The sequence below is a fragment of the Otolemur garnettii genome, unplaced genomic scaffold, assembly GCF_000181295.1.
Source record: "Otolemur garnettii isolate 467f Iridium unplaced genomic scaffold, OtoGar3 scaffold00015, whole genome shotgun sequence".
Taxonomy (NCBI): Eukaryota; Metazoa; Chordata; class Mammalia; order Primates; family Galagidae; genus Otolemur; species Otolemur garnettii.
In genome coordinates this window covers 13,255,359-13,269,410 of record NW_003852410.1, presented here as the reverse complement: position 1 = coordinate 13,269,410, position 14,052 = coordinate 13,255,359, and the positions used below count along the sequence as shown (strand labels likewise).

The following is a 14,052-nucleotide window of genomic DNA, read 5'->3' as shown; positions in this document are numbered from 1 at the left end:
TTCCTGCTAAACACAGCTGAAAATTACACAAAGAATCATCTAACCAGAAAGCAGCTAAGCGATTGCTTAGAATGGTTTGGTTGTCATATTATATTCCTTTGATTCATTCTTATTTTTGCTTCCAAATTTCATTCTAATAAACCATTGAGTGGAACTGAAAGGGGAGTTTATTTATTCCTCATAAGATGGGAGGACTTTGTAATCACATGTTATTTCTTAACATAAATGTCTCAGACGTCCAAAAGAAACACACTAGCAATGTAACATCACTCTACACCCACATCTCTATAAATAAGACTATTTACTGATAGATGGTGGCTTTCAAAACTGTTCCTTTTCCCATTTAACAGTACATAGCATTCAGGTAGTCACATGTTTATTTATTATATAATCCTTACCTTTTAGTATTTTTTTTTTTTTTTGCTTCATGTTTCTTATCAGTGGCAATTATAATCAATTACTTGTGGAAAAGATGGAAGTCCTGCTTTATGATACGATGACACATAGTAGATACAGTCTTTCTGTTTAGAATTGAACAGGGCTCTTGTATCAGCTTTCTGTAAGTGCCAAGAAAAGGCTCCGGGGCTAGAACTTAGATGAATAAAGCAGATTTTTTTCTTAGTCTCCTTTCCTAAATACTTTAACTTTTAGAAATAACACTGGTTAGCCAATGAAAACACTTCTTTGATAAAGGCTAAGAATTTAAGATAAAAAACAGCTGGGCAGGTTTTTTTTTTTTTTTAAATATAAAAGGAAACAACTTTGAACTATATAGACAATGTCCCTTAAACCCAAACAGATGTGGTTTAATCTTGTTTTTGATCCTCTTGTAGATTTTTCCCCAAATGCCTGCATATGCATAGAAATGATGACTTTCAGATGTTTGAACATAATTTGTCTCTGTTAGAGTATCACCTTGGTACATAGATCATGTACACCAAATACCCTGAGTCTTTGAACAGGCACAGCAGGGTACCAGGGAGAATTTATGACGGTCTTTTGGTTTGGTCCAACAATTCTTTAAGAAACCAAAGGGGAGGAAGAAAGCAATGGTGTCCACATAATGTCATTTTCAAAACAAAAAAGTCACATGTGTTCTCCATGACTTTAGTAAATCATGGTGATCGTTTCAGATCCTCATACTTATAAACGCTTTTAAGATGAATCATATCACATGAACAGACTGAAAAGTCTAAAAATAACACACAGGGTTGATTCGTGCTCCCTTCTGTGTCTGCTGATGAGCACCCACATATCATAAGATATCCTCATGCCTTAGAGCTTTCCCATCCCAACACCAGGAGGGAAAAAAATCACTGGATCAGTCAGACTGTGAAGTTGCCTACAAAGATACACTCAAATCCACTCGCAACTTCAAAAGTTATTAGAGCTGCTACCTCAGGCGTTAGCCGAAAGGTTGAAGAAACAGTTGTGCAGATAGAAATTTTATACAGACTTTTCCCTTTCTCCTCCCTCCTCCCCCTGCTTGAATGAATATAGGGACGGACAGAAGAGGAAGAGTGTATGAAACATGTGGAGAGACTTAAGATAACTAATGGGAATCAAAAGGAAGGAGAACTCTGGGGGCAGAGGGTGCTGGTAATCAACACGCAGACCATCAGATGACCTTGGGAAAGTCCGTGGACGGCACGGTTCCAATTTAGCTATTCCTTCAAGGCTCCTCCTCTTTACTTTCTATAATTTTCTCCTTATTTGTAGCCCTTGAGAGTATTCAAAAGGCTGCATCTGGACTAGGAGGAAATGAGATACTTATATTTGTTGGCAAAATTTTGCAAAAAAGAAATGTGTGTGTGTGTGTGTGCGGCATTAAGGGGGGAGTGAATAGGAGGGATGGGGGTGAGGCCGATGAGGGTGGCGGTGGTGGGTCTGTGCTTGAATCATTGGGAAACTAGCCCAATGGCTCCAATCAAAACACAAAAGAAGGATCCAATTTACAGTGGTCAAACATTTTCTAGAGCTCTGCTGGCTCTCTAGCAACAGACTATTGTTCTGTGTAATGTCTCACCCCATCAAAACCCTCCCCTGGGCATCAGCATGATGTGAGGTCATTCCTTGCCACAATCTAATCTACAACCATAATCTGGCATTATAGACGGATGCCTATTATTTCAAAAATGCAGCTCTGTTTATACTGCTGGAGTCTCTAAGTCCTCTTCACTGCCCATTCACGCTGTCCGGATGTGTTTCCTGATCTCTGTGTGAGGAAATTGCCTCGGCTCAATGTGAGTCAAAAAGAAAACATGAGAGTCCAATGCATGGTGTTGTCATGATTCCTGTGCCGGGGGCTTCGTGAATGATGCCTCCCACCAAGAATGACAGGAGCCGCCAAAGGACAGAGGAGGTGGGCACTGGCCCAACCACACAGCAGTGAGTCAGAGTTTCAGGAGGTGCGTGGAAATCTGATCCCTGGGGAAGTAAGAAGAGATTGACTGCCTTCATCAGGGATGTGTGGGTGCTGCTCACAGAGGGAGAGGCACTAGAGGCCTTAGCGCCACTTTTGCAAATGATTTTAAGTGTGAAAAAAGGGGAAAGGAGACTGAAAGTGTTGCATGCGTCCCACTAGAAGGCAGCTGAGAAGGATGGATCAAAGGCTCAGGATTAGGGACAGACACAGAACTGGGTTCTAGTACTGGAACTTGTTAACTGTGTGACTTAGACAAATCATTTCCCCTTCCTTTTACAGAGTTCATGTCAGATGAAAAGGCTCGATGCCTCTTACGGGTCCTTCCAACTGGGAAATGGTCTGACAGTCTTTTGACACTGCTTATGATTCTATAAATGCACACGTTTAATGTAGACTATTTTATCTGTACACATGGCAGAAAAGAGAAGGAGTAGGAGGAGCGGAAAGGGAGACAGAGACAAAGACCACGACAGAACAAACACAAATGAAGCAGCGCTGATCGTTTTGGCCCATGTTCAAGTCTATGAAGTGAGTTACCCGGAGTGACTTGGGAGAGACAGGAATCTTCCTCCTCCACATTTGGCCGCAGACCCCACAGTCTGAGCAACTCATCCTGCTGAGAAACATTCTGGTGTTTAAACAGACTCGCATGAAACATTACAATGGCTTTTAAATTTTTATTACTATGTTTCATACAACGCCAGTCTCTAACATAAGCCAAATACTCCAATAAACAATCAACCAAGGAGTCGCTGATCTGCTGTGATGCTGGAGGAAACTAAAAGGGGCGTGTTTGTCTCCAAAGCGATGTCTGCCTAAAGAACCTCCCAGGGCAATGGAAACTGTATGTGACGTTTTATTGCCTCGCTTGCCGGCTGTAGAAATGTGGAAATGCAGCCCTCACTGGATCCGTCCTTCGGTGTGGAGGGAATCTTATGGAGTGGAACTTACGGAGCATATTAAGAGACCCACCAAGCCGCTCCGACATGGGTAAGATCAGTAAGTCAGTGCTCATCTTAGAGTCTCTGGAAGAAGGTGATGACGATAATACCAGTAAGGAATTTGTGCTGAGGCCTTCTCTGTACCAAGTACCGTGTAGAATGTTTTACACATATTCTTTTCTTTTTCACCACATGGTTCATTCAATAACTGGCTTATTTAATTGCCCACTTACTGTATTCCAGATATCCTCCTGGGCTCCAGGGAGATAGCAGCAAATACAAGGTATACAAAATTTCTGCTCTCGTGAGGTTACATTCTGATAGGGGAGAGATGACAAATATATATGGAAGGCTGTGTTGACCAGTTTGATGGAAGTATTTCGGATTGCATGTGAAAACCCCACACTGTACCCCAGAAGTGCATTAATGTACATAGTTACTATTCAATTAAAAATAAAAAAATATATATATGATGTCAGGTGGTAATAAGCCCTATAGAGAAGGCACCAGGCAATGCCAGAAGGAAAGGGGGTTGCCTTTTGAGTAGGGTGGTGAGAAAGGCCTCTGGGGAGGTGGAAGAAGCAACAGAGTGAGCCCTATGCCCCGGCCGAGAAAGAACAGGGTCATCCCTCCTACAGATGGGGAAACCAGGCTTCCCAGCGTCTTATTTAGTAACAGGTGATGAGCTCATTGTCCCAACACAGCCTCTGTTTCATATTATGAAAACGGTACTGGTCACAAGTGCGCTGTAACTACAAGAGGCCAGCAAGCCTCACTGAAACATAAAAACCGCATGCGTCTCTTAACTCACCATTGCTTAATCTATGTACAGCCCGATCTGGCTGAGTTCGTCCCACTATACTGAATGAACGGAATGTCAAGTTGCACTGGGACTATATGAAAAAGCTATAAGTTTTCCTGGTAGTTCTTTTTACCCTTTCTCTTACTCAACCTTGAACCTCAGGCTAGGAAAAGAGCTAATGGAACAGCATTTCTGACAGTGTTCATGGAAGGCCAGGGGATGCCTCAAAGAGGCTACAGGGTCTTCTGTGTCAGACGACAGAGAGGGTCGGTGCTTAGAATGCCAGGTGGCCGATCCTTGCTTTAGCCAGAGCAGCCGTGACTCTGTCTTACAGGTCAAGGCTCTGAGATTTCTGGGACCAGCACAAAAGTTGACAATACTGTGAATGCTACGGTTCCTTGGGAACAGTAAATAAATTCGTTTTTTGAGCCATCTTAAAAATTTGGCTTTAATTGCAGAATTTCTTAAAAAGTTTCTGGCAGAATAAAAAGCATAGATATGAACTTTCAAGCTTTGAAAAATGAATGTTGTGTGTAAGTGTCCTACTGGATAAAAACATCAGCTGGTCCCAAGAACTTTTAGCCACCTCTGATCAAAGGTTTGGAGAAGCCTTGAGGGGAGATCGCTACATGACTACACTGTTCTCTCTCTTCTTTCTTGACAGATATAATGAATGCGCATACTTTATCCATTCATGTACACATGTGTACATGGCCTAGCGGTTTATTAATTTTTTTGACAACAGTCTTTTTCTTTAATATAAAAATAGAGTGAGGAGGAACTTCTTCCACTGTAAAAATGTCTAATTTTCATACTGATAAAATGAGAAGTCTTACCCATTAGGTGAATAAATTAAAGGAAGAACTAGTACTATGAAACTAATTTATAGCTTTCATATGAAAGCTATAGCCCAATTATAGCCCAAGAATATGGGGAAGGGGGAGAAGGAGGGGAGGGGAAGGGGAGGATGGGTGGAGGGAGGGCGATTGGTGGGATCACGCCTATGGTCCATTTTACAATGGTACATGTGAATCTTTCTAAATGTAGAATATAAATGTCTTAACACAATAACTAAGAAAATGCCATGAAGGCTATGTTAACCAGTTTGGTGAAAATATTTCACATTGTATATAAAACCAGCACACTGTACCCCATGATTGCATTAATGTACACAGCTATGATTTAATAAAAAAAAAAAAAAAGAAAGATCGAAAGCTAGAACTTGGTGTTCGATCCACTGTTAATAGGAAAACTATTTCCTCATAATTACATTGTGTGTTGCTGTTTGGTGTCATCAGCTGTGCAGCTGTGGTGATTGTAGGGGGTGCATTTGTGTGTGTGTATGTATTGTGGGGGGTCTCTGGGAAGCAAGACCTTTCTGACTCCCAGGATTTTCCTAGAAGCCTGTTAGAGCAGGAACAGGAATTATTCTCCAGCATACATTTACTCTTTCCTCCTGAATGAGCCCCTCACTGCCTTTCGGAAGGTCATGTGGCTGCCAGTTAACAATAGTAGAAATGCTGGGTGGCTCCTGTGGCTCAAAGGAGTAGGGCACCAGTCCCATATACCAGGGGTGGTGGGTTCAAATCAGGCCCTGGCCAAAAAACTGCAAAAAAACCACAAACAAACAAACAAACAAACAAACAAAAAATAGTAGAAATGCTTTCCAGTAGCTAAGAGGCCTTGTGACTGAGCTGTCAGGGGTTGCTGTGGCCAATGGAGCAAGAGTCACCCCCTTAAATACAATTAGTTATCCCTTTCTTTCTTCCTTCCTTTTTTTTTTTTTTGAGATAGTCTCACTCTGTTGCCCTGGGTAGAGTGCTAGGGCATCATTGTAGCTCACTGCTACCTCAAGCTCTTGGGCTCAAGTGATCTTCTTGCCTCAGCTTCCTGAGTAGCCGGGATTAGAAGTGTCTGCCACAAGGCCCACCTAGAACCAGGGTCTCACTCTTGGTCAGGCTGGTCTCAAATTCCTGAGCTCAAGGAATCCACCTGGCTTGGCCTCCCAGACTGCAAGGATTAGACACCACAACCAGACTCCACTTTCTTTCCCACTTCTTGTGAGCTGGAACTTGAATGTGTGATGTGAACCACCTTTGCCCAGGTGAGTGAGAAATACGCTAGAGGGTGACAGAGGAAGACATAAACTAGTAATAGAAGTTTGGATGATTTCATGGGGAGGAGCTACCTACAACCTGCCCACCTTTGGAGTATTTCAGGAAAGAGAAATCAACTTCTATTCTGTTCAAGCTATTATGTTTGTGTTGTTTCTACTGTGGTGTTTCTTTAGCAGTTTATCTTATATACCCTGATGAATAACATATTGGATAGGAGAAAAAAATAAAAGTTGATCTGGACCCAGAATACTGAATTTTGAAATCACATCCTTGACTGGTCACCCAGGTGAACAAGAGTGAAGGGGCACATATGTAAATGAAGATTTGCCCTCAACCTCTAGTCCTCCGGAGCAGAACATATGCTGTAAACTCAGTCTCTGACAGAGGTGGGCAGGGTAGGGAACTGCAAAGCTTACTGGGTAGAGCTCAGCACAGTGGAGAATGTGTGATCCACCCAAAGGACTATCATTCAGGAACATGAATTCAGTGTCCTTTGTTATTTTTATATGTTTTTAAAAAATGGAAACCAGATTTTTTAAAAGTGAAATTCATAGATTTTTAATTAATTGGGTAATGTTTAAGGAAAAAGTATTATATACACTGTGGTGGTTAATTTTGTGTGTCAACATATCTGGGCCACAGGAGCCCAAATATCTCTTGCAGAGTGTTTCTGGAAGAGATTAACATCTGAATTGGTGAACTGGGTAAGGGAGACTGCCCTCCCCAGTGTGGGTGGGCATCATCTATTTCCTCTGAGGTCCTGAATGGAATAAAGAGGTGGAAGAAGGTCACTTTCATGCTGCCTAACTTCTTGATCTCCTGGCACACTGATCTCCTCCTGTCTTTGGTGTGCCTGGTTCTCAGGGCTTGAGTTTGGATCAGAATCCAGAAAGACACAATCCCCAACACCATAAGCCCAAATGTTAAAATCCCCAAAGATCAAGAGCCCTAAACATCAAAATCCTGAAAGTCTAAATTTTGAAAGATCAAAATTCCTAATGTCTAAAATCCTCAAAACCGCAATCCCCAAATATTAAAATTATGAATGTTGAAATCCTAAAAGCTGAATTCTGGGGGAAGGGATTAGTGTGTTTTTGGTAGTACATGGGATAGTGATATCATGTTAGTTTCATCATGTTAGGCTGAACTATTACCTTGTTATTTTATGTGAAATTGGCAGAAGATTCAGATTAAGTGGGTTGGCCACTCTGTACATCAATGATGAGAATTTCAGTTTGAAATGCATCATTTGCCTGTACTACCCTTCCTTTCAGCTGATGACATTGCAGGAGCTTAATGAATTAAAGCTGCGTTTACCTGAAGAAGTCAGCAAAGTTACTGACCAGTTCAAAACTAATTAGTGCACAGTAGGATAAAAAGACACGTACACAATGGTGTTACTGTTTCATCACCAATATTGTTTTTGCCAAATCTGTGGTCTGTACATCAGAGGAGAGCTATGCCCTAAAAGAAAAAAAGTAGCTATTTGAAGTGACACAAGACTTCAAAATATAGTCAATGATTGTGAAAGTTTGCCAGCACTTATGGACTAAATCCATAGACTTGCCTATAGTCTATCCCTGACATGTGCGTCTTCACATGTCAAATTTTATTTTTAGGCTTTTTTTTTTTGTTATTGCTTTCCTTTTATTCCTTTTCCTTTAAAAAAAATTAGTGTTTTCCCCACTACAATAAACTGTCAGCATTATTTTTTATAATTTGCTAATGCTATGCATTTTATCTTTGTACCATTTCCAGTATTAGAGGTAGATATGGTATATGGACTTTCAGAGAGCTCTAATTTATTTTATGCATTTTTTCCTCAAAAGTGAATCATCACATTGAATTTATGTGTAATCATTGTGCATGTATATGAAAACGTTGAAACTTCCTCAATAGATAATGAAATGTCCTTTATGTACTTCTGCATTTGTGAAAGATAAAATTTCTTAAGATCTTGGCCCCTTGAGTGACTGCAGATGCTGTAGTAACCCATTGCAGCTTTTGATTCATCTTGTCAAAAGGCAGGTGGTTTGTCACAATATTTTAGGTTACTGCAGTTATAAGCTGGGGGCACACAATTACTAACCATAGTGATGTGCATTTTACATTCTCTTTTTGTACCTATTTCTTTATAAATGCAGTTTGTTTGCTCATAACTCTTACAACTATCATTAGTGACTGTCATTAGTATACTTGGAAGTTTATGTTTCCAAAGATATGTGATATAATTGCTCAGTTCATTGTGTAAAGTGCCTAATGAAGTGATCTATCATTGTATTATATGTTTTTCAGACAAATCTTCTTTTAAAAATGTGGATAAATGGATTTTTATCTAAAAACGTTTTTAAAATATAGGATTTTAAAAGCATTTTTTCCATAATTATATTTATGGGATTTTTATCTTTTGGAATTTTAACATTCAGAATTATGGTACTCAGAATTATATCTCTCAGGGTTCTCATCAACTCCATTTTTACATGTTTGGACTCAAACTGGAATATACCACTGGCTTTCCTGGATCTCTAACTTTCAGATAACAGATTGTGGGACATCTTAGCCTTCATAATTATGTGATTGTGCAAGCCAATACTTGATAATAATCTCTTCATTACTCTCTCTATATATATATCAATTTATCTATCTACGCATATCCTATTGATTCAGTTTCTCTGGAGAACCCAGACTAATATATGCAGCAAAGAAAATATTTCTTCAGGATTAGGAACCAAGGCCTAGGAGAAATGTCTTGTTACTTGGGCCAAAACTTAGTCTGAGATCTATTTGCAAAGTTATGTGCTTTGGTGGCCTGTTGCGAGTTACTCCATGAAGTGCCACACTAAAACTCTGAATATCCAACCTGATGACTCTGTTCTAAGACAAATATATGTAGGGAGAAAAAAGAAGCAAGTTTGAGAAAGAGAGAGAGAGGGAAGAGAGAGACTGCCTAATGTCTTGAGCAGACAGTATGGGTCATTTGATCAAACTACCTTTTTTTGCCAAGCCAAATGGCTTTGGATCCTTTTTCTTTGCCACTATAATCCATTAAGTTTTCCTAGTTCTAAGTAAAAAGAGTCTTGCTAAAAAGAAAAATTAATAACTTATCATAATGTCAGAAAGAAATAGGAACTTGGGAAGAACATAAACAAATGAAATTCCTAGAGACTCCTTTGTCAACAAAAAAACTTCACATCAAGTACCTGACTCTGTCTTTACCTTCTTAACTGGAGTCCATACCCACAACTAATGGCTGCTAAATGACTCTGAATAATGCACAAATGAGGGATCAGGTAACCAAATCATGGTGCATATAGAGTAGGATAGGTGAGGAGACTCACAGCCTGTTGTGACATTGCTGCAAGAGCATGTTTGCCTTTTGATTGTCACAGCTGGTTTGGCCTGCTAGACAGGGCAGTGGGTCCATGCCATAGTCCACTCCTGCCTGGTAGACTATGAATTCCAGACTGCCCCTCTCACAGGAGCAGGTTCTTTGACACGGTTGGGTCACCTCATCCCCTCTCTGGTGTGACTTTACCCAACAACCTGGGAGCAGATCCTCAATTCCAACTCCCCATCTTTGTAGAGTCTGAACACAGCCTTGCCCAACTCAGTTCCACCCAGCTTCACCCCTCTCCCCAACACACATCTGCCTCAGTGGTGGCAGAGTACAAGAAGGAGTTCCCTGGGAGCTCTGGGGCTCTTCCCAGTGCCTGAGATGTCCCATTGCTTGTCCTGATGACTATAGCTAGACATAGGTCTCCCAAATACCACCTGAACTGACTCTTTCCTTTAAGTGACACCTACTGGAAGAGAGGTCAACTTGTATAGCCCTTTACAGTACTTACTGATTCAATTGCACAGGGCTTGTCTGACTCTTACTTGCAAGCACCTACTGGTCTGGAGATTGAACTGGAGATCCCAATATAATTTATACTGCTATTATAGACATCCATAAGGTTGTGGAAAGAGATAAGATTGCAGAGACCTCCATCTTCCCTTCTTGACAGAAGTTTAGGACATGCATACTATACCATTGCTACATCCTACATATAACTAGCAAGCAAGAAAACCACTTCACTAAGGCTGTCTGTAACCAAGGTATTCACTTAGAACCTAGGCCCCTAAAAGTACCCACAGCAAACCCAAAGATCCATACTCAACATACACTACACTACAGTCACAGCCTTAAGAGGGGAAAAGATTCCATCTAAATAAAAGTAAAGTCCAAAACAAGAAGTGAGAGCATCTCAGATAAGAAGGAATCAGCACATCAACTCTGAAAGTAATAAAACAAAAGGGTGTCATGATATCATCAAAAGATCACACTAACTTTCCAGTAAGAGTTTCTAAGCAAGAACAAATTTTTGAAATGCCAGATAATGAACTCAAAATATGGATTACAAGTACGCTCAATGAGATCCAAGAGAATATTGAAAACCAACATGAAGAAACAAAAAGAAAAATTCAGGATATGATTGAAAAATTCACCAAAGAGATAGATTTAAAAAATAAAATAACAGAACTTCTGGAAATGAAGAACTCACTTAGGAATTTACAAAATACAGTGGAAAGTTTTGAAAAAAGACAAGACCAAGCAGAAGAATTTCACAGCTTGTTATTAAGGGTTAGAATTGACACAGTCAGTCAGAAATAAGGAAAAAAAGAATTAAAGAAAATGAGCAAAATCTTAGAGAAATATAGGATTACATAAAATGCCCAAACATAAGAATTATAGGTATTTCTGAAGGAAAAGAAGAAAAGGCAAAAAGGTAGAAAACCAATTTAAGGGAATAAAAGAGTAAAATTTCCTTGGTTTTTCTAGAGAATTAGATATCCAGATCATGGATCTCCTAATCCAGGAAATCAGTAAACTCCTAAAAGATTCATTGCAAATAGGACATTACCAAGACAAAAAGTCATCAGACTAGCCAAGGTCAAAGTGAAGGAGAAAATCCTACAAACTGCAAGATTAAAGCATGAAGTAATTTATAAGGAAAATTCACCAGACTAACAGCAGACTTGCCAGAAGAAACCTTACAAGCCAGAAGAGATTATTCTTAAACAGAGTAACTATCAGCCAAGAATTTTTGTATCCTGCAAAATTAAGCATCATAAATGAGGAAGAAATAAAGTCTTTCTCAGACAAGCAGACACTAAGAGAATTTGTTATCACTAGACCTTTCATAAAAGAAATGCTCAAAAGTTTTCTAAATACTAAGAAGAATGGATGATACCCACCAGTGTAGAAACACTCAAAAGTAAAATTGCATAGCTCTTATAAAATTTAACACAAGGGAGAATACAAAGAATTTGGTAACATTCAACTGGATGGCTGGAATAGTATCTCACATATCATATCAATATTAAATCAAATGTAAATCTTATAATTGTTGCACTTAAAACATATAGATTTCCCAATGGATTAAAAAACATAACCCAAACATCTGCTATCTTCAACAAACATACTTTACTTTCAAAGATTCTCATAGGCTCAGAGTAATGGGATAGAAAAAATTATTCCATGCAAATGGAAACTGAAAACAGGAGTAGTATATTCTTATAAGAGCTAAAACAGGCTGTATATACAAACAGTAACAAAAAAACAATGATGACCATTATATTCTGCTAAAGGAATCAATTCAACAAGAAAATATAACAATCTTAAATATATATGCACTTAACACTGGAACTCCCAGATATATAAAACAAATATTACTAGACGTAAGAAAAGCAATAAACAGCAACAAAATAATAGTGGAGGAACTCAGCACTCCACTGACAGAACTAGACAGATCACTGAGGCAGAAAGCCAACAAAGGAAAACTGGACTTAAATAAGATTCTAGAATGAATGGACCTTTACAGAACATTCTACCACCAAACTATAGAATATACTAGTGGGAGACAAGAAATAACAAAGATCAGAGCAGAACTAAATGAAACTGATAATAACAATAAACAGGAAGAATCAAGAAAATGAAAAATTGGTTCTAGACCATTAGCTAGAGATTAACAAAGGAGCGAGAAGATTCATACAAACTCTATCAGAAATGAAAAAGGAAACGTTACACCTGATACCACAGAAATACAGATCATGCAAGACTATCATGAGCACCTCTATGTACATAAACCAGAAAATATAGAAGAAATGGATAAGGTCTTGAAAACACAAAATCTCCCAATGCTGAATCAGGAAGAAATAGAAATCCTGAACAAATGAATAAGGAGTAGCAGGATTGAATAACTAATAAAAAACTCCCAAGAAAAAAGTAACAGCCCAGGACTAGATGGATTCTTAGCCAAATTTTACCTGGCTTACAAAAAGAAGGGGCACCTATTCTACTGAAATTGTTCTATAAGATTGAGAAGGAGGGAATACTCCCAACTCAGTCTATGAAGCCAGTATCACAATGATACCAAGGCCAGGAAAGGACACAACAAAAAAAGAAAACTACAGACCAATATGACATTAATGATTGACATAGATGCAAAATTCCTCAACAAAATGCTAGCAAAGCAAATCTAAAAGCACATCAAAAAGATAATTTACCCTGATCAAGTAAGTTTCACCCCAGAATGCAAGGATGGTTCAACATTTGCAAATCAGTAAATCTAATTTATCACATAAAGGGAATTAAAAGTGAAAACCATATGGTCATCTTAAGAGGCAGAAAAAGCATTTGATTATATATGACCTTTCTTTATGATAAAAACCTTCAGCAAAATAGGCATAGAAAGTACATATCTCAAAATAATAAAAGCCATATATAACAAAGCCACAGCTAACATCATACTGAATAGAAAAAAGTTGAAAGCATTCCTTTTAAGACCCTGAATAACACAAGGGTGCCCACTTTCACCACTTCTATTTAACATAATACTGAAAATTCTAGCCAGAACAATTAGGCAAGAGAAAGAAATAAAAGGCATCCAAATTGAAAAGAGGAAGTCAAATTATCTCTGTTGCTAATGATATGATCATCTGATACCTGGAAAATCCTAAGGACTCTTCCAAAAGACTCCTAGAATTAATAAATAGAATGAGTAAAGTCTTATGTTACAAAATTGATATATACAAATCAATAGCATTTCTATACACTAATAATAGCCAAGCTAAGAATTAAATCAAGAACTTAATTCTATTCACAACAGTTGTCTCCCCCCCTCAAATATATTTAGAGATACAGTTAACCAAGGAGGTGAAAAATCTCTACAAGGAGAACTACAAAACACTGATGAAAGAAATTGTAGCTGACATGAAGAAATGAGAAATATACCAAGCTCATGGATTGGAAAAACCGATATTGTTAAAATGTTCATACTTCCCCAAATGATTTACAGATTCAATGCAATTGCCATCTAATGACCAAAGTTATTTTTCACAGAATTAGAAAAAAACTATCCTAAATTTCATATGGATTCAAAAAAGAATCTGAATAGTTAAACCAATCCTAAGCAAAAAGAACAAATCTGGAGGCATCACATTACCTGACTTCTAATTACATTGCATGCATAAGGTGAAAGTAAAACAGTATGGTACAGTTATAAAGGTAGACACATAGATCAATAGAACAGAGTAGAGAACTTGGAAATAAAACCATATCCGTACAACCAATCTTCAGCAAAGTAGACAAAAACATACACTGAAGAAAGGATGCCCTATTCCATAAATGGTGCTGGGAAAACTGGATAGCTACATTCATAAGAATGAAACTGGATCTCTTATCTCTCACTGGTTACAAAAGTTAACTCAAGATGCAATCAAGAT

The 14,052-nt window shown here is 38.6% G+C and overlaps 1 pseudogene; it reads left to right on the top strand.

Moving 5' to 3' along the window:
- Positions 1 to 3,411: 3,411 nt before the first annotated feature.
- Positions 3,412 to 14,052, top strand: part of LOC100954582 — a 54,036-nt pseudogene continuing 43,395 nt past the window's right edge.